This window comes from Euphorbia lathyris, chromosome 1 (assembly GCF_963576675.1).
Source record: "Euphorbia lathyris chromosome 1, ddEupLath1.1, whole genome shotgun sequence".
NCBI classification, from domain to species: Eukaryota; Viridiplantae; Streptophyta; class Magnoliopsida; order Malpighiales; family Euphorbiaceae; genus Euphorbia; species Euphorbia lathyris.
In genome coordinates, this window is record NC_088910.1 from 77,329,825 (window position 1) to 77,337,555 (window position 7,731).

Below are 7,731 nucleotides of genomic sequence, written 5' to 3' on the forward strand. Positions count from 1 at the left end.
AGGGCTGCTAGTGTGGTATTACTGAGACGGTAAGGTTTACCATTCAGTCTAAAAGAATGCTTACCACAGCCCGAGGGTAGCTCTTTTTTCCAAGTAGTCAAAAATTCCATAGTGAAGTTGTGATAAACTGGGGTCGGTTTTGTGGCTAGTCTATACCAGCCGTGGAATTTGAGGATTTCATTGAAATCCTTTTTCAAGCCTATAGACGCTAAATATGTTTGATCAACAACTATATGGGTGGCAAGTTCTTGCTTAGAAAATCTATCATACAATACCCCCTCACGTTCATTAACGAGCCCAAAAGGTGGGTCATACTTAGCTAGGAGTGTATCGCTGAACTCGACGTCAGACTCGGCTTCATTCTCAACTACGACCTTGGCTTTGCCCTTCTTACCCATAGTTCCTGAGGAATAGACCAAAAAAATGGACAAGTTAGGACATATTTACAATTTTGAACATAAACCCCCAAATAAACCATTCATAGGCATAAACCATAGTTTAGGAATTTAGGGACTAAAACCATAAGTATTCGGTCCCTAAGTGTTTTACACGTAATTCACAAATTCATGCAAAATTAGAGATGCCCAATGACTAAAACATGGTAGGAATGCAATTCATAACTCTATTGGCAAGTTTTTAACTATAAATTGAATAGTTGAACTTTGAGCTAAAATGGAGATTTTACCCAATTTGAGCAATTTCTCCAAATATTCACAAATTAAGAACAGAAATCACACCCAACCCACAAATTAATCATGATGTTAACATATATTGCAAGGAAATCAAGAATTAAAAGCAAACAAGAGATTTATTTGTGAAAAAAGAGAAAAACCTAAAACTTAGGTTTTTCCTTAAATCTCAAAAATTATCACCCTAAGCTAAAATCTAAGCCTAGAAACATGTTAGAAATCAAAAATGGGTAAAGATTCATACCTTATATCTTGAATTCGGATTAGTATGGTGGATTTGGGGGGTTAGGTTTTGAAAGGGAAAGAGAGGAAGAAATGAAGAAAGAAAGAATGAAATAAGAAAAAGAAAGAAAGAGAGAAGGGAAGAAGAAGGTGGGGAAGGGGATGATGAGTCATCCACCCCCTTTTCTTATTTTTCTTTTCTTATTTCTTTCTTCCTTCTCTTTTTTTTTGGGTTCGGGATTTTAAAATCCCGAACAGCCCGTGTTGGCCGAGCTGACTGGCTCGGCCGACCATCCCGGCGAGCTGGGCAGTGCCTAACTCGCCCGGGTTGGGCGAAATTCGTTTTTTTTTATATATAACAAAGTATGGGGGAACAAAGCTTGACAAAATAAAAAAAAAGGAAAAATGAGATTAAAATTCAACAACCAAAATTAACAAAAATAAAAGAGAAGGAAATGCAGGAGTAAATTGTTCAAGCTTTGAATTTAAACCGATGAGAACTCGATTTCTCCCCCTTACTCAATCCTTTCTCAGGATCTTTGGATTCTTCTCTGTTGTGCTTGGGAGAGAACCCTGTGGCCTTTCCTGCCTGTCCCTATTGATCTGAGCTACCTGATTGCTCAAATCTTTGCAGAAGGCTTCATTGTTGGCAAGCCTAGCCGAGATCTCCTTCAAAAGAGTGACCACCTCGTCAGATTCCTTAGGAGGTTGCATTGGCCCTTGATTCTGCTGTTGATATGGGGGCATGCCAAGCCCCTGATCTCTATGCTCCTGAACAAAACCGCTAGGAGGTCGAAGCACATTCTGATTTGAATCCCCGTAAGATAAGTTCGGGTGCTGAGGCCTCCTGTAGTTGTTGCTGTTGTTGTAGGAGTTGTGGTTGTTGGGGTTGTAGTTGTTATAGTTCTGGTTGTACCTCGGCTGTCCCCCAACGTAATTGACCATCTCCATCCCGTCTCCAGCGAAAGGGCTACCTGCTTGACATTCCTTTCCATGGTGGTCGCCGCCACAGTGCACACAGGTGGGAGGTTGGCTGAATTGAGCCAACAGGACGTCCATCTTTCTACTTATATCCGCAACACTCGAATTTTGTTCTTGTTCTTCCACAGCAAATACCCACTGCCTTGTGGGGCCAGCGAGCTTCTGTTCTTGCCACTGCACACTCTTTCTGGCCAACTTATTAATCATGTCATATGCCTCTGTTGCTGTCTTCCTAAATAAATCTCCACCCGCTGCGGAGTCTACAATAGCTCTGTTGGTGGGTGTCAGTCCGTGATAGAAGACGCTTACCAATTGATGCTTGGGTATGTCATGATGAGGGCACATGCGCAGCATGAATCGGGTCCAAGGTGTGTGGAGCGCTTCGTGCTCGGGTTGGTGGAAGGATGTGATCTTACCCCTGAGCATTGCTGTCTTCGAGGGAGGAAAGTAGTAGGACAAGAATTCCTTCTCCAACCCTGCCCAAGTCGTGATTGATCCGGGCTCCAGTGTTCTCAGCCATTCCAAAGCTTGCCCAGTCAGAGAAAACGGGAACAATTTCAGCCTAGCAGCATCTTGGGGAACCCCATTTGTTCTTGCGGTGTCTGCGCACATTAGGAAGCGATCCAGATGATCATTCGGGCTCTCATGTGCTTCTCCTCCAAACAGTCCGGTCTGTTGGATCAAGTGAATTATACCGGACTTGATTTCGTATGTATTAGCCGGAATATTTAGAGCGGCAATGCCAGACAAATGCTGGTGCCGGTGTGGTGCCAGGATCTCACTCATCAGACGAGTGTCATTTTCTGGCCCGGTGTTCTTAGTGTTCTGTTCATTGTCAGTCATCTTGATAGGCTCGATGATCTCATCTTGCTTCAGCTTTCCGATTTGTTTGCTCCTGCGAAAAGTACGTTCAAGTTCAGGGTTAAGAGGGACACACGGTATTTTCGCTGATCTCGTAGGCATATGCTGAGAAGAGATAAATACAAGAAATAAATGAAAGCGGAAGGAAAATCAGACACATCATACAAGGTTGCACAGTTTTGTACAAGTATTGGTTTATATTGACAAATATGGGTTGATGTACATGGCATAGGTTATTAGAGATAAACAAGTGTGCATATGAACAAATGTAAGAGTGTACTAGTATAAAAATGGTATAAACAAGTATAAGTATAAACAAGTATAACTATTATAAACAAGTATATATAAACAAGTATACATGATATAAACAAATGTGACTATAAACAAGTATGACTATTATACACAAGTATATATAAACAAGTATATAAAAACAAGTATAAACGATATAGATACGTATAAACAAGTATCATGATTATAAACAAGTATATAAACAAACAATGATATGAATAAGTATAAGTATAAATAAGTATAGTTATTATTGACAAGTATATGCTATAGGCAAGTTAGAATGATATAAACAAGGATATTCACAATGAATGCCTAAACTAACAAATCGACCTTTGGTTCGATATTGCAGAAGAAATAAATCCCCGGCAACGGCGCCAAAAACTTGATGCGCCTTCACCTAAGTTGGGATGAAGACTCACTAAGGGATAAGTGTACCCCGTCGTTATCAAGTAATAAATTTCTGGTTAAGTCCAGGTTATCGTCCACAGGATTTATTTCTGCAAGTATCGAGCTACTTGGTTTCAGGAGTTATCTAGGCTTAGGGGGTTTTGAGTTTGTTTGATTAAGTTAATCTACTCCTAGGTTGAATTATACTAATCCTAACTAAGTTATCTGATTCTAACTAAGTTATTCTATGCCTAATTAAGCTACTCTACCCCTAATTAAGTTAAACTACTCCTAATTGATCTTTCACTAGATGCAATTACCCGAAGGAACATGGTATGAACGATAATAATGAAGATAGATTGTTAGGTCTATTGAGTAAAAACCTAATCTGAGTCACTTGTATTCAAGGCGATTAACCCTACTTACCCTCCTGAGGTTCCTAGCGCGTGATTCCCTAAGGCCGAAACTAGGTCTAAGGCTCAGTAAATTGGCGCTTAATCAACTAAGAGGTTGTCAATCTCCTAGGCTCTGACTAGGTCAGATTCAGCTCGCAATATGTGCCTACTAGATTTTGGGGCTTTTGAATGAGTTAAACCAATTTAATAAAGCGTAAGACGGAGATTAGACAACTAATCATAGAACAAAATAAGAGCTAAATTATTATTAAAGGCGAAGAACAATGTCACAAGATACAATAAGCTAGGTTCGGCAACTGTATCAAAGAGTACAAACAAGGAAAGATAAAAGGAGATACAAAAATCCCTTTCAGGGAACCTGTTTACTCTGCAGCCGGCGACCCAATCTTAAGGACGAACCTTGATAATTCCTCGAGAAAAGCTTTGAAGCAGCTTCAATGGAGGTTTGAAGGATATGGAGGAGATGGAGAGGAATTACAAGGGGAAAGCTAAAGTAATTTACAAATAAATGAAAGATACTAATTTACATTGGAAAAACTCTATTTAAATGCGTGGCTCGGCCCTCTTTTTGGCCTATTTTCGTGTCCTTATGTAGGTAGGAAGTCGTGGGGTCCGTCGTGGCATCGTGGGGGCGGAATTGGTCTTTTTGACCAATTCCCGCAGGTCTGCTCGCCGAGAATTCTTGCCCGGTATGCCCCCGTGTGCTTGCCGACTGCCGTCGATGCCTTTTTCGTCCGAACTTATACCTGCGCATGTACAGAAACTCCAGATAACATTAGTCCAAAGGCTAAATTGACCCGCCAATCGCTTATTTTGAGCAAACGCTTCGTTTGGTGCGACTTTTGACGGACCAATTAGCTTCAAAAGATAACGGAATTATACTATGCATGCTATTTTGGCCGTAATTGCCTAAATTGGTCATAAAACGAGCCTAAACAACGGAAAATAAATAAAACGTTTCCAATTCCTAACTAACTCACACAAAAGCATTTAAATGCGAGAAATGCTCGCTTATTAACTAAATAATGCTAAAACCCGTCCTAAAACCGTACCCAAAGATAAGGGTTTTTGACCCCTATCAGACACGACTCTTCAACATCTATAAATAAGAGTTGATTTTAGAGTTGACAATATATATTGGAGAGAAGATTTAGTACAGAATTAATGCAGAAATTCTGAGTCAAGCAATTTAGAGTTAGAAGATCGATTTTGTAAAAAGCAATATGATGTACACACATTATTCACCAAATAATTACAAACAGAGTAGCATTTAGATTTAGATTAAGACTTGTTTATATTAGTTTACATTTTGGTAGTAGAAGGAACCGTCACTATTCCGAAGATTCAGCGAGAAGATTTAGTAGAGGATTCGCCCCGGAGCCTGACAAACTCTAACGAGGTTCAAGGAAAGGATTGACAACCCGTTCACTTGAAAGTCGTCGAAAGCATCCATGCTTATTGTTCTCTGTAAACTTGTATCAAATTCATACTTCATCTAATAAAGTTTATTCAATTCAATAGATTTTTATGTAGCACTTCTGTAATTGATCCGAAGTGAGTTCTGGTGTTTTCATTAAAACGTAGTTGAATTCAAAATCTTTACAAGGAAACTTTGTTGAACACTTAGGCAAATTGATATCTTGAAAAAGTATTAATTTGGTTAAAGAAGCAATCTAAACCAGTTAGGAGGATTGTTGCGTTCAAAGCCTTTTAATTGAAAGAGTTTATGCTATTACATTTATATAATTGTTTACAAAGTTTAAAGTTGTTTTCTTTGCTTAATGAAAACGAATACATTTATTCCCTTTTCTAAAGCACTAAATGTTTCTGTGTTGTAAATTCATACTCAAAACAGAATTGATTTCTAACGTTCTTCATACTCTAATCTAATTCTTATTCTATCAATTTCAAAACCAAATCCAATTAAATGATTTTCCATATTATAAACCTTGGAAGTAAATCAAACTGAATTAAAATAAGCTTTCGTTAAAAAAACGTTCCCTGTGGGATCGATATCTTTTTATTACTACAAGCGAAACCGTGCACTTGCGGAAATCGCTCAACAAGTTTTTGGCGCCGTTGCCGGGGAACGCCAAATTTTTTAACAAAAATTTAGATTTTTCGTGTTTTATTTCGAATCTAGGTTTACACATACTTATTCAAACTTTTATATTTTATTTATTTCGAATTACTAACATATTTATTTTTCAAATTCTGTTTTGAAGGTAGTTTCGGTTCGTGCAAGATTTCAAGTTCATGCGCAGTTCTCGAAGTTCAGGCATTGCACCAGACCCTATAGACCCAGAAATTGAAAAAACCATTAAAAAGAACAAAAAAAACAAGAAAAACAAAAATAAAACTCCATTAAAAACTAGAGATACCGAGCCAGAAACTATGGCAACACTTATGGACTATGCTAGGCCGGGAGCGGCCGGTATAACCAATAGCATCGTTAGACCCAGAATCACCGCAAACCAATTTGAAATTAAGCCAGCATTGCTTAATATGTTGCAAAATAATGTAACATTTTACGGGTTACCTAACGAAAATCCTAACACCCACTTGACAAATTTCCTTGAAATTTGTGACACTTTTAAAATAAATGATGTGACTGCCGAAGCAATCAAACTTCGCCTCTTTCCTTTCACTTTGAAGGACAGAGCCAAAGAATGGTTAACTTCGATGCCAGGCGCAACATTCGAAACTTGGGACCAATTTGCCCAAGCATTTTTATCAAAATATTTTCCTTTAGCAAAAACCGCAAGAGTCATAAAAGAGTTAACATCTTTTTCTCAACATGATAATGAAACTCTTTATGAGGCTTGGGAACGTTTTAAAAAACTTCAACGTTTATGCCCACACCACCAATTGCCCGACGCACTTTTAATGCAAACATTTTATAATGGATTAAATCCTATAACTAGAGGTTCATTAGATGCTATGTCGGGAGGGTTATTTATGAAAAAGACATATGCCCAAGCAAGAGAACTTTTGGAGGAAATGGCAATTAACAGTAGTATGTGGCCCGCAGATCGTGGACATATACCAGTGGAGAAACCATCATCCTCGAACACATAATCGGTTAAAGGTATAGTGAATCTTGATCCCGTTGCGATGTTACAAGCCCAATTTTCTGCCTTGTCGCACAAAATTGATAGGTTTATGGCACCGTGCGATTCTAATGGTAATCCAATCCAAACGGATGTGGATTATGAAGGTATGAGCAAGATTGAACATGTAAATTTTGTCCAAGGGCAAAACCAAACTAATAATCCTTATTCTAATACCTATAATCCTGGATGGAGGAACCATCCTAACTTTAACTGGAGAGATAATAATAATAATGCAAATGCTAATCAAAATCGTACAAATAATTATCAAAATCAATCAAGAGATACGATTAGCACTTTATCTTCTAAAATCGACAAATTCATAGATGCTATGAGTGGAAAATTAAGTAATCACGACGATGGTTTTAAACGGATCGAGAATAAATTCGATCAACTTATTAAAAACCATTCATCTAGCATCCATAATTTGGAGGTTCAAATTGGCCAAATTGCTAAATCAATTCCATCCCGCAAAGAGGGAAGTCTTCCCAGCCATACGGAAGAAAATCCGAAAGAGCATGTGAGGGCTATCACTCTTCGTTCAGGGACTGATTTACCAAAGTCCAAAGAAGATACATTAAACACAAAAAGTTCACCAGTTAACTCAAGTACAAAAACTTTTGTACCCAAACCACCTTTTCCACACAAAGTCCGAAATAAGGACTATGATAAACAACTTTTAACATTTTTAGATAAACTTAAAAATTTGCACATTAATTTGACATTTATGGATGCGATTACGCAAATTCCCAATTATGGTAAGTTCTTAAAAGATTT

The 7,731-nt window shown here is 38.2% G+C and overlaps 1 non-coding gene across 1 annotated transcript; it reads right to left on the reverse strand.

Moving 5' to 3' along the window:
• Nucleotides 1–6,607: 6,607 nt before the first annotated feature.
• Nucleotides 6,608–6,714, reverse strand: LOC136216177 (small nucleolar RNA R71). The gene has a single exon (XR_010683167.1). It is a non-coding gene; the product is annotated as a small nucleolar RNA R71 (small nucleolar RNA).
• Between the last annotated feature and the right edge of the window lie 1,017 nt (nucleotides 6,715–7,731).